This window comes from Canis aureus, chromosome 17, assembly GCF_053574225.1.
Source record: "Canis aureus isolate CA01 chromosome 17, VMU_Caureus_v.1.0, whole genome shotgun sequence".
NCBI classification, from domain to species: Eukaryota; Metazoa; Chordata; class Mammalia; order Carnivora; family Canidae; genus Canis; species Canis aureus.
In genome coordinates this window covers 53,077,811-53,101,378 of record NC_135627.1, presented here as the reverse complement: position 1 = coordinate 53,101,378, position 23,568 = coordinate 53,077,811, and the positions used below count along the sequence as shown (strand labels likewise).

General features: G+C 39.4%; 2 long non-coding RNA genes across 2 annotated transcripts in view; one reads left to right on the top strand and one right to left on the bottom strand.

The window, feature by feature from the left end:
* Positions 1-23,568, bottom strand: part of LOC144287564 (uncharacterized) — a 73,260-nt gene that overhangs the window by 15,888 nt on the left and 33,804 nt on the right. The window lies entirely within an intron of this gene.
* Positions 8,132-17,703, top strand: LOC144287563 (uncharacterized). The gene is made up of 3 exons (XR_013355345.1): positions 8,132-8,237; positions 10,425-10,591; positions 17,560-17,703. It is a non-coding gene; the product is annotated as an uncharacterized LOC144287563 (long non-coding RNA).

Sequence of the window (23,568 nt, the reverse complement as noted above, 5' to 3'; positions counted from 1 at the left end):
CTCCAACACCCTGCATAGTGCAAAATCCACGTATAACTTTTGACTCTCCAAAACTAAACTACCAATAGCTTCCTGTTGACTGGAAACCTTACTGGTAAAAACAGCCAATTAACACACACTTTGTACATTATATGTATTGTATACTGTATTTTTATAGTAAGATAAGCTGGAGAAAAAAAAGTTATTTAAAAATCGTAACAATGAAAAATCTTCTCATATCCCTTAGGATAGTCACTATCGAAAAATAATAGCAAGTTTTGTTGAGAGTGTGGGAAATTTGAAACTCTCGTGCATTTTTGATAGACTTGTAAAATAGTGCAGCCACTATGGAAAACAGCATGATGGTTCTTCAAAAAATTAAAAATAGAACTGCCATCTGAGCCAGCAATCCCACTTCTGAGTACATATCAATAAACCGAAAGCAGTGTCTCAAAGAGATATTTGCATACTCATCTTCACAGCAGCACTATTCATGATAGCCAGGATGTGGAAGCAACCCAAAATGTCCATCCATGGGATAAATGGATAAAATGTGATATGTATGTATGATGAAATACTATGCAGCTTTAAAAAAGGAAGCAAGTCCTATGACATGCTACAACAAGAATTATGCTAAGTGATATAAGCCATTTGCACAAAGATGAATATTGAATGATTCCATTTATATGAGTTATGTAAAGTAGTCAAATTCATAGATATAGAAAGTACAATGATGAGGAATTGCTGTTCAATGAGTAGAGTTTCGTTCATTAGGTTAAAAGTTCTTGGACAGCTGTTTCATAACACTGTAAATATCCTGAACACTACTAAACTGTACCCTTGAAAGTGGCTAAGATGGCAATTTGATGGTGTGATTTCTATCACAATAAAAAAATATACTTATGGGGATTCCTGGGTGGCTCAGCAGTTTGGCACCTGCCTTCGGCCCAGGGTGTGATCCTGGAGTCCCGGGATCGAGTCCCACATTGGGCTCCCTGCATGGAGCCTGCTTCTCCCTCTGCCTCTCTCTCTCTCTCTCTCTCATAAATAAATAAAATCTTTTTAAAAAATAAATAATAAAAATATACTTATAAGTCAGGTTTTCCACTACAGTTGAATAGTGTCCCTAGTTTATCACTCTTGCCCCCAAACACGCATTCATTGTGATGTGGTTGGAGAGACTTGTGAAGATCCCAGGACTGAAACTACATCTAGGAGGAGCTTCACAAGCTGGAGAGCCCAGTGGGGACCAAGGATGCAGGATCACACCTCCCGCCCTCTCCTCCGTTGCCCCGGAGCCACCTCATCGCATCAGTGGGCAAATCCTCTCCTACCGACAAGCAGGCAGGATCAGATTCTGCTCCTGACTTCATGGGACCCAGAACAATTGCTCCCCGAGGTTCTGTGTTCTCTCTGCTATCTTCTCTTCCACATTTTCCCTAGTCCTTGGGTGCCTTCATTCTGCAGTCAACACCTCAGACTCTTCCAAAGACACATCATATTCTCCAACCCCTGGGCTTGGAACGAATTTGAGTTTTCCCTGGAAGGATTTGCCTTCTGCTGGGAATCCTCTCCAAAGAGGCTGGAATTTGCATAATGGTGGGCATATAATAAAAGCTGAATGAGTGAGTGAGTCTCTCAGTGGCTTCACCATATTTTTATGGCCTCTGACAAGCTATAGCTTCTATCCTTCTCGGAAGCTAGTTTGTCTTTTTTTTTTTTTAAGATTTTATTTATTTATTCATGAGAGACACAGAGACAGAGACACAGGCAGAGAGAGAAGCAGGCTCCCTGCGGGGAGCCCATGTAGGACTCGATCCCAGGACCCTGGGATTATGACCTGAGCCAAAGGCAGATGCTTAACCACTGAGCAACCCAGGCGTCCCTGAAGCTAGTTTGTATTAATCCCCCTTCTACCTACAAGCTCTCCCTCTCTCTCTACCTTCTTCTCTCCTTCCTCCCTCCCTCCCTCCCTCCCTCTCTATTTCTTCCTCCTCTTTAGTGTGCAGACACATTCAAGTCTTTCATCTTAAAAAGGACCCTCCCTTAATCTTTCACTTTCTTGCCTTATTTTCATATGAAGTTTCTTAACAAGTGTGTCAGCGCTAGATACCTCTACTTTCCTATCCTCTCATTTTATAAATTTTCATCATGACAAATTATTACACACAATTACACAGTCATAACACACCATACATATAACATAAAAATGAATACTCTTAATATTCACATTTGCTTCGAATCTTATTTTTTAAGAAATAAGATAGTTATGGTTGAAGTTTCTGTGTATACCTCCATAACTTCATTTTTTCCCTCTCTTTCAAGAGAGTAACAATCCTGATTCTAATGTTTATCAATCTGATGAAAGTGATTACACTACTATTGCAGATGTGTATTCATATACAATTTATGGTATTTTTATAGATTTTTAAACTTTTCATAAATGGTATCATTTCTCTGTCTCATTTATTCATTATTTGAAATACAATTATGGCATCCTGGCTATATGCCATGCACACCTCTAGGATCTTAGAATATACTAGCGAAACATGATCAAGATCTCTGCTTTTCTGGACTTCTTTGTTTTTAAAGGAAAGAGATGATAAAAAGCAAGAAAATAAATTATAAAATACATTAGACTGTGATAAATATTATAGAAAAGAATACACGGAAACAGGTAAGGGGGTCAGTGGTGGAAGAGTTTGCAATTTTAGGTAGGGTGGTTGGGACAGACCTCATTGAGATGGTGACATCTCACCAAAGAAGGTGAGAATGGGGAACAAAAGTGCTTCAGGCAGAGGGAACATACAGTGCAAAGGCCCTGAGACGGAAACACATCTATGTTTAAGGATCGGACAGGAGGTCAGTGTGGCTGGGATGAGAAAAAGGAAAAATGACTGGATTATAATGGAGACCAGGATCCAAATAGCATCACAGACCATGATAAACACTTTGACTTCATATCCAAGATAAGAAGCTACTGCAATTTCGAGCAGAATACCATATAATAGGTATACATACTCCAGTTAATGAATATTTAAGTTGTTCCCAATATTTTTCTATTACAAAGAGCCCTAATGAATATTCTTGTACATATCTTCTTGAGTCCATGTGTAAATTTCTCTGGAGAATATATCCAAAAAGAAGATAACTAGATCAGAGCTATGCATGTTTAACAGCTTTTTTTTTGTTTAATATTTTATTTATTTATTTGACAGAGAGATAAAGAGAGCCAGAGAACACAAGTGGGGGGAATGGCAGAGGGGCAGAGGTCTTTTTCTCTCTCTTCCAAGAGAGTAACCATCCTGATTCTGATGTTTATCAATCTGATGAAAGTGATTACACTACTATTGCAGATGTGGAGAGGGAGGGGGAGAGGTAGGCTCCCCGCAGAACAGAGAATCCAATGTGGGGCTTGATCCCAAAAACTCTGGGATCATGACCTGAACCAAAAGCAGACACTTAACTGACTGTGCCACCCAGGCGGCCCTATTTTTAGCTTTATTAGAGGGTACCAAATTGCTCTGAAAGGGGGTTCTATCAGTTTGTTATCCCACTGAGCACCAGAAGACAGTCAAAGTTTCTCCAATTTTCTACAATATTTGTTCTTTTCAGATATTTTGTTAATGATATGATATGACACTGCTTCGTTGTTTTAATTTTTAGGTCAACATTAGTGGTAAAGCTGAGCATCTTTTTGTATGCTTATTGACCATATGTATTTTATTTCTTGCTAGTGTCCAGTTTATATCCTTTTCTAATTGTGTTTTGAGTTTTTAAAATACTTTCTTATTGATTTGAGGGAGTTCACATATTATGAGTATCAATCTTCTCTCCGCTATATGCATGTATCAGTTTTCTTTTGTGGCTATAATAAATAAATCATCACAAATTTAGTGACTTAAAACCACACAAATTCATTATGTTACATTTCTGTAGGTTGTAAGTCTGCCACAGGTCTCAGAGGGCTAATATGAAAGTGTTGGCTGGGCTGCTTCCCTTCATGGAGCCTGAATGAGAGAACCCAAGTTCTTGCTTCCAGAAGCCATCCACAGTCCTTGGTTTGCATTATCTCTCCCTTTTCTCTTTCTTTCTTACTTCTTAAATACTGATTTTTTTTTTTTTTTTTGCAGAGGTAGAATTTACATGCAATAAAATAACACAGACTTCAAGGGCAAGATATAGAATATTTCTATATTAGCCACCTCAGGCTGCCATATTAGCTACCATAGACTGGGTGGCTTAAACAACAGAAATTTATTTTCTCACAATCCTGGAGGCTGGAAGTCTGGAAGCAGAGTGCCAGCCAGCCTAGTCAGGTTCTGGGGAAAGCCCTCTTTTTGACTGCAGAAGGCTTCCCTCACAATGTGCCTTCACATGGTAGAAGAAGTAAGATATTTTTCCCTTTTTATTAAGACACTAATCTCATTAGGTTAGGGTTCCACTCTTAGGGCCTCACTTAACCCTACTTAAAAAGCCTGACTTCAAATACAGTCCCACTGGGAGGGCTAGGGCCCCAATATATGAATATAATAGAAGGCAGGGCACAATTCACTTGAAAGTGATTTCTATCCCCAGAATGTTTCTTCATGCCCCTTTGCCATCAATCCACTCTCCGCTCCACCCCACACCCCCAGGAAACCACTGTTCTTATTTCTGTATTAAATGTAACATAGTCTTTTTTGCTTCTTGATTTTTTTCACTGAACATCATAGAGATTTGTTCATGTTGTTGCCTATTCAGTAATTCATTCCTTTTGATTGCTGAATAATATTCTAATATATAAAGATTTCACAGTTTACTTATCCCTTCTACCTATTGAAGGACATTGGGTGGTTTCATGTCTGGGTTTTTATAACAAAAAATATGAATGTTTTTATGAATTTTTTTATGGATGTGCATGTTTATTTCTCTTGGGTAAATACTGAGACATCATAGGATAGGTATATATTTCACTTTATACAAAAGTCAGTGAGATAGATACCATCAAACAATTTTACAAAGTACCTACATACGTATTACTAATTTCCCAGCAGCAACATGTGAGAATTACCATTCCACATCTTTGTTTACATTTGTTATCATCAGTCTCTGTAATTTTAGTTATTACTCTTGGTCTGAAGTGGTATTTCCTTGTGAGTGGTCTTTCCTCATTTGTTATATTTCCCTCTAATGATGTTGGGTAGCTTTGCATGGGTTTACAGGCCTTTCATAAAATATTTTTTATTTTTATTGTTGGTAATTTTCTCTTCGAGTTAGGAGAGTTCCTTATATATTCCACATATAAGTCCTTTGTCAGATATAGACAAATACTTTTAGGAAATAAGAAATATTGCAAATATTTTTCCCCAATCTATGGTTTATCGATTCATAGTTTATATATCTTTTTTCAATTTATTGAGGTATAATTGACAAAATCCTATGATATTTAAAGTGTACATTATGATGATTTGATATACACATACATTGTGATAGAACTTTTCCTAGCTAGTTAATTAATATATCCATCACCTTTTTTAAAAATTTTGGTGAGAACATTTAAGTTCTACTCTCTAGCAAATCTCAATCATAAAATTCAGTGTTATCAACTATAGTCACCATGTTATACATTAGATACTCAAATTTTATTTATCCTTTTTAAATGTTTATTCATTTGAGAGAGAGGAAGAGAGCAGAGGGAGGGGCAGAGAGAGTTCCAAGCAGACTCTAGGCTGAGCACAGAGCCCAACACTGGACTGGATCCCTGTCCAGACCCCAAGACCCCTACCTGAGAGGAAACAAAGAGTTGGATGCCCAACTGACTATGCCACCCAGGAGCCCCCAAACTTTATTCATCTTATAGCTGAAAGACTGTACTGTTTTACCAACTTCTCCCTACATCCCCAGTACCTAGCAACCACTTTTCTACTCTCTAAGACTTTGACTTTTTTGAAGACTCCACATATGAATGATAGCATGCAATATTTGTCTTTCTCTACCTTACTTCACTTAGCATAATGCCCTCAAGATCTATCCATGTTTGGGCAAACAGCAAGATTTCATATATTTTTTCATATATATGTATATGAAACTCCCATACTTCTTATCTATTCATCCGTTAATGGACACCTAGGTAGTTTCCATATCTTGGTTATTGTGAATAATGCTGTGAGGAACGTAAGAATACAAATAATCTCTTTAGTATCATGTTTTCATTTCCTTTGAATATATATTCCAGAAATGGGCTGGCTGGATCATATGATATTTCAATTATTTTTAATTTTTAATTTTTAAAATATGTTATTTATTTATTCATGAAAGACATAGAGAGAGAGAGAGGCAGAGACATAGGCAGAGGGAGAAGCAGGCTCCCTGCAGGGAGCCTGGTGTAGGACTCGATCCCAGGACCCCGGGATCACACCCTGGGCCAAAGGCAGATGCTCAACTACTAAGCCACCCAGGTGCCCCTGAAATTTCAATTTTTAATTTTTGACAAAACCTCCATACTGTTTTCCATAGTGGCTGCATGAACTTCTATTCCCACCAACAGTGTACAAATGTTCCCCTTTCTCTACATTCTCTCTTAACATTTATCTTTTGTTTCTTTTTCTTTTGACAACCATTCTAATAAGTGTAATGTGATATCTCACTGTGGTTTTGATTTTCATTTCCTTCATGATGACTGATACTGAGCATCTTTTCATGTACTTGTATGACTTCTTTGGAAAATGTCTATTCAGTTTCTCTGACCATTTTTAAATCAGGTTTTTTTATTTTTGTTTTTGGGGGGTTTTTTTGTTTGCTATTGAATTATGTCTTTCTTGAATTCTGGAAAATTCTCAGATATTGTCTTAAAATCTTACAGCTCTAACACTTTACCTAATCTTTTCCTCTGGAAATCCTCTTGGCACAATATTGAAAACCACTCATCTAGCTGTTGTGGCTTTTATAACTTTTTCATATTTTTAAATGTCTTTTTGTTCTACTTTCTGGGTGAATTATTCCATACTACCTTATGGAGACATAAGACTAGTACTCTCTTTAATTGTGTTCAGTCTGCAATTTACCATATTTATTGAAGTCTTTGTTTTGGTTTTGTTTCAGTAACTGTTTTTCAGCCTGGTTATATCTTCTGAATTTTCTTCTTTTATTTTCTCCCTACCATTACTATGTGCTTGAAACAGATAAATGTGTGTCAAAATAACACTTTATGCAGCCATCTTAATCAAGATGACTTCTATTCACTCTTCAAATCCCTCCTGATAGGTGTCTAACTCCCAGATTTCTGCACTATTTACCAAACCTCCTAGTTTGAAACTGTCTTCTCCCTAGGCTTCAGGTGCAATGCTCCCTCCTCCTTTTCCTCCCACAGATTCTTTTAACATCAAAGAAACGAATAACAGCTTGTCAGAGATTCCCATGGAAGAAAGAATTTTTTAGATACTACCATGAGGTAATATGGTAATAGGCATATTTCCATAATAGCAAGTGGTGATATATCTTATCCATATCTTTGGGCTGCTGCAGAATTGAAGGTATTAGACAAAGCTGTGATAGTTTATGCAAAGACTGGCTCTAGATATTTGAGGAGCATAATACAGAGATTTTTAAGAAGTGATTTTGTAAGATCTACACTAATGGTCTCTGTCTCCCCAAAGTAAGTACTTGCGATTTGTTCCTCATTCTGCAGTGAGTAAAAGAGAAAAACAAAACAAAACAATCAACAGTATAAATATTAAAGTATGTTTCAATGTTAGTTTTAGATGCTAATAAAACTTATTTGTTTGAATAAAACCCTCCTCCTCCACCTTCCCCTTCCTTCTGAGTTTCCTTTGGGTTCCTCTTGCCCTGGCTCTCCCTTCAAATGGTTGTTGATACCATACAGTTCTATCATTCTATAGGCAAGAACTTATCAGAGATTTTTGAACAGAATAGAATATTTCAGACACTTATGTAAAATGGATCTTTTAAAACCTGTATAGAAGAACCCCTTTGCTGCATTTGTGTCTGTGTGTGTATTTCATGCATATATATGGGGGAAAACAATAAGCACAGGAAAATTGCTCTTCCCAGAGCACTAATCGTTCTTCTCCACTGTAGAATTAGAACAACAAATTATCTTGTACTGATAATTTGTTGTAGATCCTTTCTCCATAGCAACTGTGTGATTCGCCTTAGGATCACCCATGCAGGAATGCAAATGCTTTGTCACAATAGCCCCTGGCAGAAATCAGGCATACAGCTCTTCTGAAAGGCAGATGCTTCGCTTGGCAGTGCAGGTATTTGAGGCAAGATGGGCACACTAGTTTGGAAAACTGTCTGCTATCCAATACTGCTACCAAACAATAGTCACATGCATAAGTCTCTTGGAAAAAGGGGTACCCAGTTTCCTTCTTTCCTACCCTTCCAAATCATGAAAGTAAAGTCCAAAGGATTAAAAAAAGAAAAAAAAGAAAAAAAAAGACCAAGATGTACTTGGTTGCCTTGGACTAATACTAACAGTCTTAATAATAATGATTAATAATAGTAATTAACATGAGCTGTGTTCTTAGGTACCAAGTATTTTTCTGAGTACTTTACATATATAATTACTATAATATGATCTTCATACCCTCCCTATAAGGTAGGTACTATCATTATTATTATCCCCATTTTACATAAGATAAAACTCAGGAACAGAGAGACTGAATAAGTTCATCATGGATATAATATGTCTAAGAGATCCCACACTGCTCTGCCTCTTTTCTCTCCTTCAAGAACTATCTTTCACTCTTCCAATCACCCAGAGGAAAGGTGAACAGATAAAATACAGGACATCCAGTTAAATTTGAAGTTCAGATAAATAGCAAATAACTTTTCAGTACCAGTATGTCTCATAGAATATTTGGGACATACTTAAAATTATTCTGTATTTTTATTTGCTAAATCTGGTAACTACCAAGAAACTTGGTGCACTCTCTATCTCATCAAAATTTTTCATCAAGAAAAGTATAAGAAATATATATATATTTTTAAAGAAATTATAACTATCTCACTTATTCTTTGAAGATTGAAGTCAATTTGTTTCCCTTTCTAAGTGTAGTTACAACTTAAGTTTCATTTCAAATTGTAGAAAAGGACCTGATGAAATCATCTAAGGCCTCAGTGAACAAGTGAGGGAGACTGTAGGGGAGGGACTGAATGCTTTGCGTTCATAGCTTCTAGAACCCACTGGAGGCCTCCATGCTCTGAGTCTGATCTAGAAATATTCTAGATAGATATTCAGGATAAACATCAGGAGGATCTTTGTGCAGAAGATCCCTGTCAAGCCAAGAGCATCTATTCTAGGGTTTCTCATCTCCAGGCCCCCTGACATTTCACCAGATCATTCTCTGTAGTAAGGGGCTCTTCTGTGCAGTGTAAAAGGTTTAACAACATCCTGGGCCTCTATCAATAATGCCAGTACCACCCACCACTCCAATCGTGGAAACTAAAAATGTCTCCAGACACAGCCAAATGCCCCCTGGGCGGGCAAAAATCTCCATTGATTGAGACTCACTGATTTAAAACAGTATCATAGACTGGAACTTCCTGGAAGGTAAATCCAAGAAATCTTGGAATGAAATAAATAGGACTCCATCCTACCTGAAACTAACTGGGTGAGCCTGTAACCAATGTTGGTATTGTCGAAGGAGTAGGGTACAGAGGTGCCCTTTGCTGCATATGCCTCGTTTCCCTTCAGTGGGCCAGTATGGGGGCCACAGTTTTCAAGGAATGGTCTCATCCATAAAAATAGATAAGGGATGGTTGTAGGAACTTCCTTATCTAATTAATTTATATATAAAACCTAGTAGAGTAAGTCATGCTAGATAGACTCTATTCTTAGTTCTGTTTTGTTTTCCAGAAATCTCAGCTTAAGGTCATTAGAGCAGTGGACAACCCTTAGAAATCCAAGGCAGTTTATTTAGGCTTCAGACAGTTTGGGTATGGAAAGCATTACAAAGTGTTGATAAAACTATCCTTTGACACATAACTATTTTCCTTATACTTAATTTACATATTGAAGTTTTTTAAAAAGTCATGCCATCCTTTGACACATACTATTTTCCTTATGCTTAATTTACATATTGAAGTTTTTTAAAAATTCATGCCATCTTTGCTTATAGCTTCAGAGTCCAAATAATGAAGTTTTGATGCAGTAAGACAATGCCTATAAATATGTAAAATATTAGTATCCACATAGCCCAGAAACACTGTCAGTTTTTACTGGCTTTGTGTCTCTGGGTCATGCTGGGCTTCTTTGAGAACTAGAGTGGTTTGGATTGCTCTAGAACTCATTCAATTCATCTTTCACCCTTGGTTTTAGTTCTGGAAGAAACCTCTACTTCCTCATATCTCCAACTGAAATGATACATCAAATCTTACCTTCACCTTTTCCTTTCATTCTTTTTTTTTTTTTTTCCCTTTCATTCTTATACACACTACAGGCACTGGTTTCTGTTCCACAACAACTTTCTGAATTTGGAGATAGAAAATGATGGAGTTCCATAATAGCCTTCAGTTCCATTTTCATTGCTGATCTTGAAGAGAAGACAGCTGGACTTCCAGATGCCTCCAGCCTCTCCCAGATCCCCAGCTGGGTCTGCAGCTGATGGTTGGTATCATAACTCATGGTGTAGCAGTCATAGTGGTTAACATTTCTGAGAGCTTATTATATATCAGACTTTGTCCAAAGTGTTCTACATGTATCATCACAAACTTCACAGCAATCTTATGTGGTACCATCATTATCCCTACTTTACAGATGAGATCACTGAGGCCCACAAAGATAAGGCAACTTACTCAAGGTAACATAGCAATAATGATGGAGCCATCTTTTGAACACAAGTGCTTGATTCCAGGGTCTTCCCTGGGACCCGCTATCAAAGTAAGTCCCAATGAACAGCATTGAGTATATCTTGAGAATAACAAGGAGTCATTGATTATCAGATGTATACTGCCAAAAGATTACTTTATCTGCAATGTACGGCAGAGGACTGAGGCAGAGAGGCCAATCTAGAAGCTTCACAGATATCAGGCATCAGATAAGGTAACCTAGACTAGGACAATGCCTGTGGGAGGAGAGATGATAACATCAAGGAGAATTGTGGAGGATGGTGCAACAGAACATGGAGATTAGGTAGGTAGAGGGAGAGAAGAGAATCAAGGATGCTGCCCAGATGCCAATTTATTGGTTCAGATTGATCCAAGGAACATAAAAGTACAAGGGTAAGGGGGAATGATGGATTTAATCAAGGATATGTTGGAATCACCAAAATGATTTCTTCTGCACAAGCTTCTACTGCAAATGATATTTTACATGCCTTATTAAATGGTTCAAGGCTAACCTAAGGGTGAACTAATGGGCATGAAGCATCTGTAGGCAGGTGGTAGTAAAGGTGTATAGATCTCCATGACAGAAAGCTGCCTGTTTAAAAAAAGTGAAACAAACTGTGAGCCTCGTGGAATGCTAAGAGCCAAATACCAGATAGGCATGAGCTGGGACAAGAATCAATAATCCACTACGAACCTATCATTCACTTTCAAAAAACCATAGATGGTCCAGGCACCAAGCTTGGCAAAGACAAAAGGCTCCTGAGTGAACTCGAGAAAAAAAGATAATGAAATTCTAGTTCCATAAGCAGGTCAGAAGGACAAGAGGAGAAGCAGGAAAGAATGCAGATGGAAATAACTTTTGATATATGGAGGTTTCATAGGCCTAAAGGGGATTTCCACAGAAATAGTACATGGATTCTAAGGCAAGGGTTAAACATTAGCTAAGCCCTCATCTCCCTTTCTAGCTAATGTTCAATTCCAGAGAGATTCAAGTTATCAGAGAACATCCATTAGAAGTGAACTCCTTTGCACTATAACTGGCTCCTAAACGTTCAGACATCAAGGCAGAGAGGGAGGAAGAAGTTTCGGAGTCCTGGCATACAAAGAGTATTAATCATCAAGAAAACCTCAGAAATTTGTGTAAATAGAATATATTACAGCAACATTAATCAAACATTAAGTATTATGATAAAGCTCTATGCTAAGTGCATTTCATTCATTAACTCATTTAATTTTCACAAGAGCACGAGTACCCCTAATCTAACCCCAAATAAGGAAACTAAAGCTTAGAAGGGACAAACAACTTATCCCATAACATACAGCTAAGAAAAGTCAGAGTTAGGATTTGAACCCACGTCTGTTTATCGCTTCTCCATCTTTTGGCTAAGATCAAGTGGGAGCCCAGGTCTCTTTGACTCCAAAGCCTGAGCTCATAACCACAGTGTTAGCGGCCTGACTTTGTAGCTCATGTTAAGGTTCTTGGGCTGTTCATATCACCATCCTGAGGAAATCAGTGGAGAGCTGCTTTGTGCAGCAATGAGATGAAAGGGGGCTATTTCTTCCTGCAAGAAAATAGCCTCCTTCTTCCTTCTGGCAGTGCAAAGAGCTGCTAGAGAAAATTGAGCTCATTACACTGAACACACCCCTACTGCTTTACAGTTGGAGAATGTGGTTAGGAATGGAGATATTTCATGATGAATATAGCAAAGAAGTAAGAACCTGTTATTAAGCCCCTTTTAAAAGGATTTCTGCAAGGCAGAAATGTAGATCTCTAAAGAAAGAATTTGAAAAGACAATGGAAGTAGTGGGTTCCTACTAAGCTAGTCTAGACCTTTACTTCTTATCCATGCACTCCAAAAGGTCCTCCAAAAGGTATTGGAATAAAATCTACTTAAATTAAGCCTATAGGACTTATCTAGGTCAATTCCACTTTGACGAAACAACTCAGATTCTCCAATTAGTGGGCTGAGTAGGTTTCTGGAAGCCAATGGGAAGAAAAAAGAAAATCTATTTTGTCAGGTGATTACCTCTTTGAAGAAAAAGAACCAAAACCTCATTTAAATTACCACCAAAGTAGGAGGGGAAAAGACGTTAATGTAAATGTTAGTGCACCATCATTGCTTTCATTTCATCAAGAGCCAAGAGACTAAAACTCGTCATCTTTATGCAGGGCATAGGGTGTGTGCAAGTGTGTGTGCGTGTGAGTGTGTGCGTGTGATTCAAGACCATTTGATAGATTTCACTAATATGAAAATCAAAGAAGCATGGGAAAAGAGATGGCAATACAGGTGAGAATGGTCTTGAGGCACAAAGTGGTCGTGAGTCATAGGGAGGGTATGTAAAACACAGTTGTGTTTTCCTCAGTAGAAAGAATGAGGACGTGGCAGGGAAGGGTGACAGCAGGGACTACTGTCCTAAAAAAACTTTATTTACTGGGCTAGATCCATGGGCATGGGCCCTGGATGCTTCACAGCCTTTGTGTTCTGATAACAGTGTTTAAAAACGAAATACCTGAATCGCAAGTACATACCTGGCCATTGCCCAGGACTAGTGTTAAAGCACCATATAGGATCAGACATTTAGTGTCCTGAGAATAATAGTAGCCCTGACAAAAGAAAAGAGATGGGAAAGCCTCTGTACCTTCTAGGCATTTTCTTCACTCTTCTTTTCTTCAGTATCACACTCTAGCTCCTCATATGGTTTTGCCTCCGAGGCCAAGCCAACAGGCAGCCAGCTCTTTACAGAGATCAGCCCCACCTTGGAGCATGCAGGTGAATCTGCTGAGCTCCTCTGGGGACAAGCAACAGAGAGCAAACATTCCCCTGTATGCTGTTTGGAGAGGCGCAGAGAATCACTAAGGGGCCATACGAAAGAGTATTAAACCTTTCACACCATTTAATGGAACACTGTCATCTGCAAGTTTTATCAGTGCCTGCCAGAAACAGAGAACAGTGCTGACTACACTGAATAATAGGAATGATGAGACACATACCCAGTGCATAAGATGTCTGCAACCTTTGGGGGCTGAAACATTTACATCGCAACCCAAAGCAAACAATGAGTAAACGCCAAAGGGTATATATTGGGAACCATGGATGCATAGTTGGCAGCTGAAGTCACAGTGGTATTGTTGATAGTGGTCAGAATGGCATTCAGATTCCTGCCCTGCTGACCTTTCCCCAGCTCCTCACGCTGCCAACCTCCCTCAAACCTCTGGGATCTTAACAGATACTCTTTCCTCAATCCAGGCTAACTGCTAGACCTTATTTCTTCCAGAAAGAGTTATCTTTCCCCTCGTATGTGTTCCTAACCTCTCCTGTAGTTCCCCTCCCAGATCACATATCACACAACACTGTAATTGTTTATTAAGCCTCCTCCCTGATTAGACTAGAGCATTGCAGACTAGAAACTACACATATAGCATAAGGTCAAGCTGATTTTAATTCTGGATCTACACTTGATCCGCTGTGTAATATTTTTTTTCTTTTTTCTTTTCCTTTTTTTTAAAGAAGAGGAGAGAGAGAGGAAGAGTGAATCTTAAGCAGGCTCCCTGCCCAGTGTGGAGTCCAACTCAGGGCTTGATCTCAAGACCCTGAGATCATGACCTGAGCCAAAATCAAGAGGTAGACATTCAACTGACTGAGCCACCCAGGTGCCCCTTAATCTAGAATTACTAAGGGTCCATTTTACCAAGAATAATAATAGTACTTGTCTTTAGGAAGTTGTGTCAACTGATAAAATGAATGGAAACACTGGCGTACACCTGGAAAGGGTTCTGGAAAGGCCGAAAAGGTAGATTGTTAAGAGTAATTGTATTCCAAGTTGTTACAGTTTTATTTTAGGCTCTATAAAGACTTTCATTCATTTGTTTCTTATTGTGTAAACCGATTCCTTGCTGCGTTTCAAGGGTCAGGATAAGGTGTGCACACACTGTGGACTTCAACGTTCATTGAATAAGTAAGTGAAAAAATGAAAGTTTTATCTATGAGACTTGAGCAGACCAGGGAACACTATGTCACAACTCCACTAATTCTGCATTTCTGAGCTATTCCCAATTAGGAATCAGTGTGTGTGTGTGTGTCTCAGTGAACATGTGTGGACGACGTATAAAACTGGTCAAGTTCCTACTTAAGAAATAGTCCGTGATTTAAATCGTTTGCCAAAGTGACGAATGTTCCTTCAAAATACAGCCTACATTCTTGTTTGACTTAAACTTAGATCCGTTTATCTGAGGCCACAAGTCTAGAAAAACCATCATGTAGTGTAGACTATCATCCATAGTTTTCCTGCCTCACAGCACATCCTACAATCACCTTCCTGTGTTCTCCCTCTGCCTATGCTCCCACTTCCCAGAGCTTTTATCTTGTTATATTATTTATGAGCCCAAACTATAAATATACTGAAATGACGAACATTCGTTGGTTTGGTACAATTTAAATTGCTTTTCAGTATCATATATATTTACAACATCCTATAAATATTTAAAATTATCATGACAATGGTCCCGCTGACTCAAAATAAATTCTGTATTTTGTATGGGGATGATTGCCAAGTTGATAATCTAGAAAATTGGAAAACCCCGTCAAACTCGGTGACCTGTCAGTCCCAAAAGAATATCTTTCTAATTACTGGAAGAGCCTGAGCATAGAGTTTAACCGTCTTAGAAGTTGATCTTAATAGATAAACATCATGAAATTTACCTCTTTGGAGAAGATAAGTAAAAGAAATAGTTTCTGCCGAAGAATTTGTACATTGGACTGTATCTTAAAAGCCAGATAATTTTCAGGAGTTCTCAGGCAGGGTATAAAAAGAAAAATCACAGAATCATGAAGTGCCAGCTGTGCTTGGGAATGGAGAGTTCCAGGTGTGGTGGGGAAAGGAATAGGCATGTGAGGGCACACAAGCAAATAATGCTGCAGCTGTGTCAGGGGAGCCCTTGGGAAAGAGCCCTGAATGCCATATGAGGAGTTTAGAATTTATGACATAGGGCAATGTTTCCCCAAGTGTGACCCCTGAAAACCAGCACCATCAATACCACTTGAGAGCTTATTAAAAATGCAAATTCTTAGCCCCCATCAGACCTACTGAATCAGAAACTCAGGGGCTGGGGCACAGTGATCTATGTTTTCACAAGCCCTCCATGTGACTCTGTGCAGCTTGAGTTTGGGAATTTCTGCCATATGGAAGTTTCTAAGTACTTGAAAGATAGGATCCGATCTGGGCATGCTGGTGGCAACGTGAAAAATGGACCAGAGAGGAAGAAATTGAAGTCAAGGAGAACTGAAAAGAGTAGTGGAAGTACTGGTTCATTAGGGAGCTTTGCATTGGATCCTTTTCTATATTTTTGCAAGTCTAAGATATAATCAATTTTTAGTCACAGCATTATTTTATTTGCCTCTAAAAAGAAAAATTCTACCAATTAAATGAGAACACAATATTCCTTCTCACCTGGAATTTTTATTTTGTACTTCCAGAAATGGCTCTTTTAGACTCATACTGACAAATTTTTGTCATATAGCACCCACATACATAAAAAGGAAAATATAAGAGCAATCATTTGGTTAAAGTATTCCTAGCACTTTTTCCTATTCAGGGCCTGACTCTTCCCAAACACTGTTCCACTCAAGAGCCACATGGCCTGTTAATGATGCATCGTTTCTTTTAAGAATGTTCCACTAATGTCTCTGGGGTTTCCAAGTGACTGAAGCCCTTTCTGCAAGTCTGGATGCGTGTGCACAGGCTGTGCTATTGACCTCATGACTGCTGCCCGGCCATAGAAACTCAGAAATGCATCCCGATTTGGGAAATGTTAAATGTGGGAGATGGTGTTCATCTTAAAATTGATGGATTCCCAAGGAGAGCTAATCCAGGCCTCAGTGGGGGCAGTAGCAGGAATAATAGAAAGGGAGAGGCAGACACAAACAACGCCTCAGAGATGGATTCTAAATGAAAATGACCAATTACATCAATGTTGAGGAGAGGCAGATGACTCTGAAGTTTCTAATCTGAGTAACTAAATGGATGGCATGCCCTTAACCGAGATAAGAAATTCAATAGAAGGAGCGGATTTTAAGAGCAGAAGGGAAGAAGTGGATGAGAGCAAAATAAATTTAGTTTCAACTTTTTGAGTTGGATTCTGAGGGACGACCAAGTAGAGATGACTAGGAGATACATGTGAATACCAACTTATAAGTAAAGATGGGGGATGAGGGGGAGGGGTCATGGTTAGAGATACATCTTTTTTTTTTTTTTTTAGGATTTTATTTATTTGAGAAAGAGAGCAAATGAGAGAGCACAAACAGAAATGAGAGGCAAATGGAGAGGGAGAGATTGACTCTCTGCTGAGCAGGGACCCTGCTGTGGGGCTCCCTCCGAGGACCTTGAGATCATGACACTCAAGTTGAGGCAGACACTCAACTGACTAAGCTACCCAGGTGCCCCTCATTTTAATCAATAGCATATAAATGGTAGTTGAAACCACAGGAATGAGTACTATTTTCCAAGGAGAGTACAGTAGAGTGTCCCCTTATTGACAGAGGATACATTTCAAGACCCCTAGAGGATGCCTGAAACCAAAAATCGTACTGAACCCTATGTGTATGTGCTCTGCTTTTTCCTATATGTTTTCCCTTAATTTACAACTTAGGCATAATAGATTAACAATAATAGCTAATAATAAAAAGGAATAATTATAACAATATACTGTAAGTTATGTGAACATGTTCTCTCTTTAAATATCTATTACAGGGCAGCCTGGGTGGCTCAGCAGTTTAGCGCCTGCCTTCAGCCCAGGGCGTGATCCTGGAGTCCCAGGATCGAGTCCCACATCGGGCTCCCTGCATGGAGCCTGCTTCTCCTCCCTCTGCCTGTGTCTCTGCCTCTCTCTCTGTGTCTATCATGAATAAATAAATAAAATATTTTTTAAAAAATCTTATTACATGTGCTCATCCTTCTTGTGATGCTGTGAGATGGTAAAGTGCGACATTTTGAGATGAAATGGGGTGGATGATGTAGGCACTGTGATGTTGTGTTGAGTGACTACTGAGCCAGCGATACATCAGGAGGATCATCTGCTTCCAGCTATGTAGCTCACCACAGGGAACAGAAATCATGGAAAGATAACCACAGATAAGGGGGAACTAGTGTATACAAAAAATTTGAGGAGAGTTGGTGATAGAACAAAAACAAAATTGAAGAAGTGACTAGAAGTAAGAAGGAGAATTCAGAGAGAGAAGAAATTGTTAGATTATGTTTACATATCTTGTGAGCTCATCAAAGACAAAAGCTGTCTTGTTCCTACTCTTGAATCCCCAGGGCAATGCTTAGCCCAGTAATTTGGGTTGAACTAACATGGAATGATGGCTCAAAAGCTAAAAAAAAAAAAAAAAAAAAAAAAGGTGAACATTTTAAGAAGGAGGAAGTGGTCAGTAATACTAAATGTTATAGTTGATCATTTTATTTTTTTATTTTTTTTTATTTATAATAATCACAGAGAGAGAGAGAGAGAGGCAGAGACATAGGCAGAGGGAAAAGCAGGCTCCATGCACCGGGAGCCTGATGTGGGATTCGATCCCGGGTCTCCAGAATCGCGCCCTGGGCCAAAGGCAGGCGCCAAACCGCTGCGCCACCCAGGGATCCCTAGTTGATCATTTTAGATCAAAGGGCCACTGGATTTAGTAAATCTAATTTAATTTGTAACACTACCGGGAAGCCCAGAGACTTGAACGGAGAAGGCCAAGGCCAACAGCTGGCTGAGGTGAGCCAGAGGCAGAATTCTGGTCTTCTGACTCTTGTCTTGTGGCAGGATCTTCCAGACTGAGCTTTCCATCTCAGAGGAGGGTTATGTCCATGGCTAATAAACTTCTGTATTCAAAAGACGTCAGACAAGGTCAAATCCACCTATAAAAATGAACTCTACTAACATGGCCGAATCACTCCACAGAGCAGGAGAAACAAGCTATAAAGAACTCAGAGCAAAGAGTCTGGAGTCACACAGGCATTCTAGGGCTTGCTCTAATATCTGGACATTGTCTATGGAGCTTCCCCATGAAAGAAAGGATTCATATGACTTAAATATTTGTGTCATATCTTGAGCCAGAATTTTCTCTAACTCTCACTACTTATAACAAGACAGGAAGAGATGCTGCAAGTAGGTGGGAAAAAAACAAAGCCAATTTCTCTGCTGTGATACGGGGTTGTTAAACAGGAAGCTTATACCTGATTCTATACGTAGATGAGCAAAATTTGAATTCAGTGAAGTCAAAACAAAGATACTGACATCGTTCTCTTTAATGATAATTAAGTTATTTTACTGTTCACACAGCTAATGACATCCTGGGAAAATGAGTGATTTCTCAAGAGCAGTGTTTCTTAAACATCAGAGCACTCCTGAACTACCTGGGTAGGTTCCCGTCTTCAGAGATTCAGAGGTGGTCTAAATGGGCTCGTCCATTAAAGTTTAAAATTCTCTGGAAATTTGTTCCAAGAGAAATGGCAAACATGATATTTTCCATGTTTTAAAACACAAAGGTTTCAAAGATCAGACTCCACAACTCATTTCCGTCTTCAGGATCCTTGCGGGGCCAGAGGATCTGTAGGATGAGACATCTGTGGTCACAACCCCTGTGGCTTCAGTGTTTCATCAACAGAAACATGTATAGCAGCACAGAGATTTCCAGAAGCCCCCATCTGGCAGAGATGACTAATGGGGCTTTCCCACTGACATCTTAGCAAAGGTGCCAGAAGTATATTGGTTCCAGATCACAGCCCTAATAGGGCAGTTCCTCCCAGGACATTACACTGACACATGACCTGTCTTCCTTTTACAGCCTATATTCCGACCCCCATGCACTACCGATCTGTCCACAGTGTTGGGCATGAAAATGCATATCTGACCTGCATCTCTGAACTCGCTCCTTCATAGCAAATGTTGGCCTTGCTATAAACGAGAAATAGTGCAGTTTTTCCTCCATTATGCAGGTTACAATTGTCACTCACTTTTTTATCCCATGGCCACAAAAATTAAAGGTAGATACGGTCTAGCTAAAATTCTAGTCAATCAGAGGAGTTCCAAGGTGGTGCAAAAGCAGTGCAAATTCACACAGTTATTATTGGCTGGTTGCTCAAAATCATCAAAGACGTTTTATAAAGGAGAGGGAAGAAATTGAGTGGTGGGTGATTTTTTTCACTGATAGGCCCTATCCCATCAGTGCTCATAAGAACACGTTAAGCTATGAAATACAGAATAAATTTATCCCAAGCCCACTCTCACAGAGATAGGCAAGGTCTCAAACTAGAGATAAAGCCCATGTTACCATTGATATAATCTTAGTCCATTAATAATTGCTTTTTCCCCCTTCGGTTTGGAAAAGAAGATGAGCCCAATAGCCTTAATGGGAAGTAGGTATTTTATTATTAACTGAGCGACCTTGGGAAAGTCACATTTCTGGGTTTCAGTTTCCTCATAAGTAAAACAAGAAGGCTGACTTACATAACTGCCCTCTGAAGTTCTGTGTCTGAAGTTCTGAATAAATGGCACAGTGTGGCCACTAAATGGCCACTGCCATTCAGTTAGTGTGCCAGGGAACACTGGCTACCGATGAGTTTCACAAAGACATGAAGCATGGTGGGGTGTGTCTTAGAATATCAAAACAATTAATCTTTCAACAAGGTCAAGAACACAAATAAACATGTAGAAGCAGGAACAGGATTTGAAGAACCGTGTGGACACAGGAGCAGGTCCTGGAACACCATATCCAGATACGGGGTATACCTCGCCAAGGATGCCGCATTGTATTTTCTAAACAGTATCTGGCTGGATGGAAGCTCTGCTGGATATAAAAGGTTTGCTAAGTGAACAAAGTCAGTAAGTTCTTTTACCACAGGATGCCTCGGAATGCTTCTGCACTGTTTAATAGAACTTTCTGCAATGATGGAAATATTTTATATATGCACTTCCCAAGATGGTAGCCACTAGCCACATGTGGCTATGAAACACTTGAGTTGTAGCTAGTGTGACTAAGGAAGTGAATTTTTTAGTTTTTTAAAAATGAATTTCTAGTGGAATCACCACATAGGGCTACTATGTGCGTATTAGATGGTACGGCATATACCATACACATTTGCAATGTTAACCCTGAGGGGGAGGTAATGGGTACAGCAGTTCCAAACTTATGGAACTCTTTTCAGAGGGCTGAAATTCCTTGCAAAACTATTTGGGAAGTACTAGTCTATGAGCCATCTTGCTGAGTGATTGAAAGGGTGTCAGTCACCATCCAGGGATAGAGACCAGGATGTCCTCTGTTCTCTATGCATTGTGAGGTCACCCCACAGTTCAATCATATCACAATTTCCCAAGTCCTGACAGATACCCGTTGCCTCTCAGTACAGGTCTGGTCCAAAGAATTCCACCAATTTTTCCTTTCCACCAAACATAAAACAATGATCATCTATTGCTGCTGGGCTTCGCCATTGGCCATGCACTCCTCCATACACTGGGATATGTCATTATTTCAACAATCCAGTGAGATAAGGGGCATTCCTTTTATGGGTGAGAAAAGTGGAGCTCAGACAGACAGGGGGACCCAGTTGCTCAAGGTCACATACTTAGTTAATGGGGGATAGACCTTCATATTTTAATTATGTCTCATCAACATTCTAACAATACCATTGTGCATTGACTTTTTCCTCAAAATACATAGAACCCATTAAAAAGGTGTTAAATTAACACATTTTCGAAATACCAAAAAATCATGCATACCTGAGAAGAGCAGTTTGTTTTATTCGGCTTGCTCACATATACCTTGAGAATTATGATAAATGCAAAAAAAAATTTAATAATCATGGAATAAAAGGCCGATATGATTATTTACAAATATGTATAATTCTTGTCCTCCAAGAGAGCCTTCACTGGACCTGGAATAATTATGTTCTTCTCAACTGAACATCCACATTGCTGTGTAAATAAGCAGGTAAAAATTTCATTTGCCCAATTATTTTTCCTCTCCTGAGTATGCGATCAATTTGGTGCTTCTGAGTGCCATTTATTCAGATGGCAACAGCACACATAACTGCTCATTTTTGCATCTAATTTAGGCTTGGCTCCTCGAGTGGTAGCATGTGGGCCAAAGTCCTTGAATCAATTTGTTGTCACATCAGATATGAGTACATTTGACTCTGACCTACACAATTGCAGAAATCAAGGGTTTTTTTTTTTTTCAGTGAAATATTGCTTCTTGAACCATCATTTGGCCTTGTAGGAAAATGACTGGGATCTGAAGTTACACTGTGACCCAGAATTCCAAATCCAGGCATTGCCCAAAGAAGACAATGCAAACCCTGAAGCAGAATGTCAATGAGGTGACCCTTTACAAATTATACAGGCATGGCCAGCTATTAACAGGGCTCATTACACTCACTTTGGCTCTCTAGATTAAAATACAATCACTTTCAGTCAAGTGCATAGGAGTCATTATTTTATCTGTAATAAATCTGTATACATTTAATATAATATTGGACTTTATTATGACATACTCTGAAAGCAATTCATACTACAGTTCAGTTTTCATTACAATATGGCATACACATATGCCATCTGGGCTCTTCTCAATGGTCCTGGGAACCTAAAGGAAAAGAAAAGCAGGGGTAAAAAGCAATGAATAAGGTGCGCCTGGGGGGCTCAGTCGGTTAAGCATCTTCCTTTGGCTCAGGTCATGGTCCTGGAGTCCTGGGATTGAGCCCCACATCAGGTTATCTGCTCAGTGTCTGCTTCTCCCTCTGCCCTTCTCCTGCCCTGTCTCTCTATATATATCTGTTGCTCACCCTCCCTGCCTCTTAAATAAATAAATAAAATCTTAAAAAAAGAAAAAAAAAAAAGCAATGAACGAAGAACAGAGGGTCACCTGGCAGGAGATATAAAGGAGTTCAAAGGTGAGGTCTGGTTCGTTGGAAAGAAACCTTGTGTGAAGTGAGCAGGCACACTGAGAGCCTGGAAATTCTCAGAGAGAGGGTGATTTAAGTAACCAGCACTCTCAAAGTCCCAGCGGAGGAAAAGAGGCAGGGTGGTGGAGAGGGAAAAGGCTGGTAAAAGGGGAGCCCGAGAGAGCAGAGGAGAACAAAACGAGCTCCATGCACAAATTCATTCAGCCAGCTGCAAAAGCTCAGCAGGTCCAGGGGAGGTGGGGGTGCTTTGGTATACCATTTCCAAGTCTTACCACATGGGACACTTGTTAATATTATAGATTCCTGGTTTCCATGTCAAAGGCCTGGGAATATGTGCTTTTAACAAGCATCCCCAGGTGATTCTCATGAGAGGCAATCTGAGGGAGCACTGCTAGTGGGGAGGGCATGAATTGAAGGCTAACAGGCTAAAGTTGAGGTCCTGACCCAACCACTCACCAGCTCTGTGAACTTGAGAGATATGTAACTCTCTGGGCCTTGGTTTGCTTGTCTATAGAAATAAAAATATAGTTATGCCCCATAGAAATTGTACAAGTCAGGTACCATTATCATCATGCCCATTCTACAGATTCGGGAGCTAGAGCACAGAGTGGTCGTCTGAGTACTTTGCCCAAAGTCCCACCTCTGGTAAATGCAGAATTGGTTTCCCACCAGAAGCCACCTGGCTCCAGGTGCCGTGCTTTTAGCCCCAATGGTTCTGTCTCTCCTCCTAGAAAGGAGCACTGTGCTGAGAGAGACAGAGGAAAAGCTTTCCAGAGAGGCAATTTATGTTAATTCTCATTCAAATCAGACGATAAC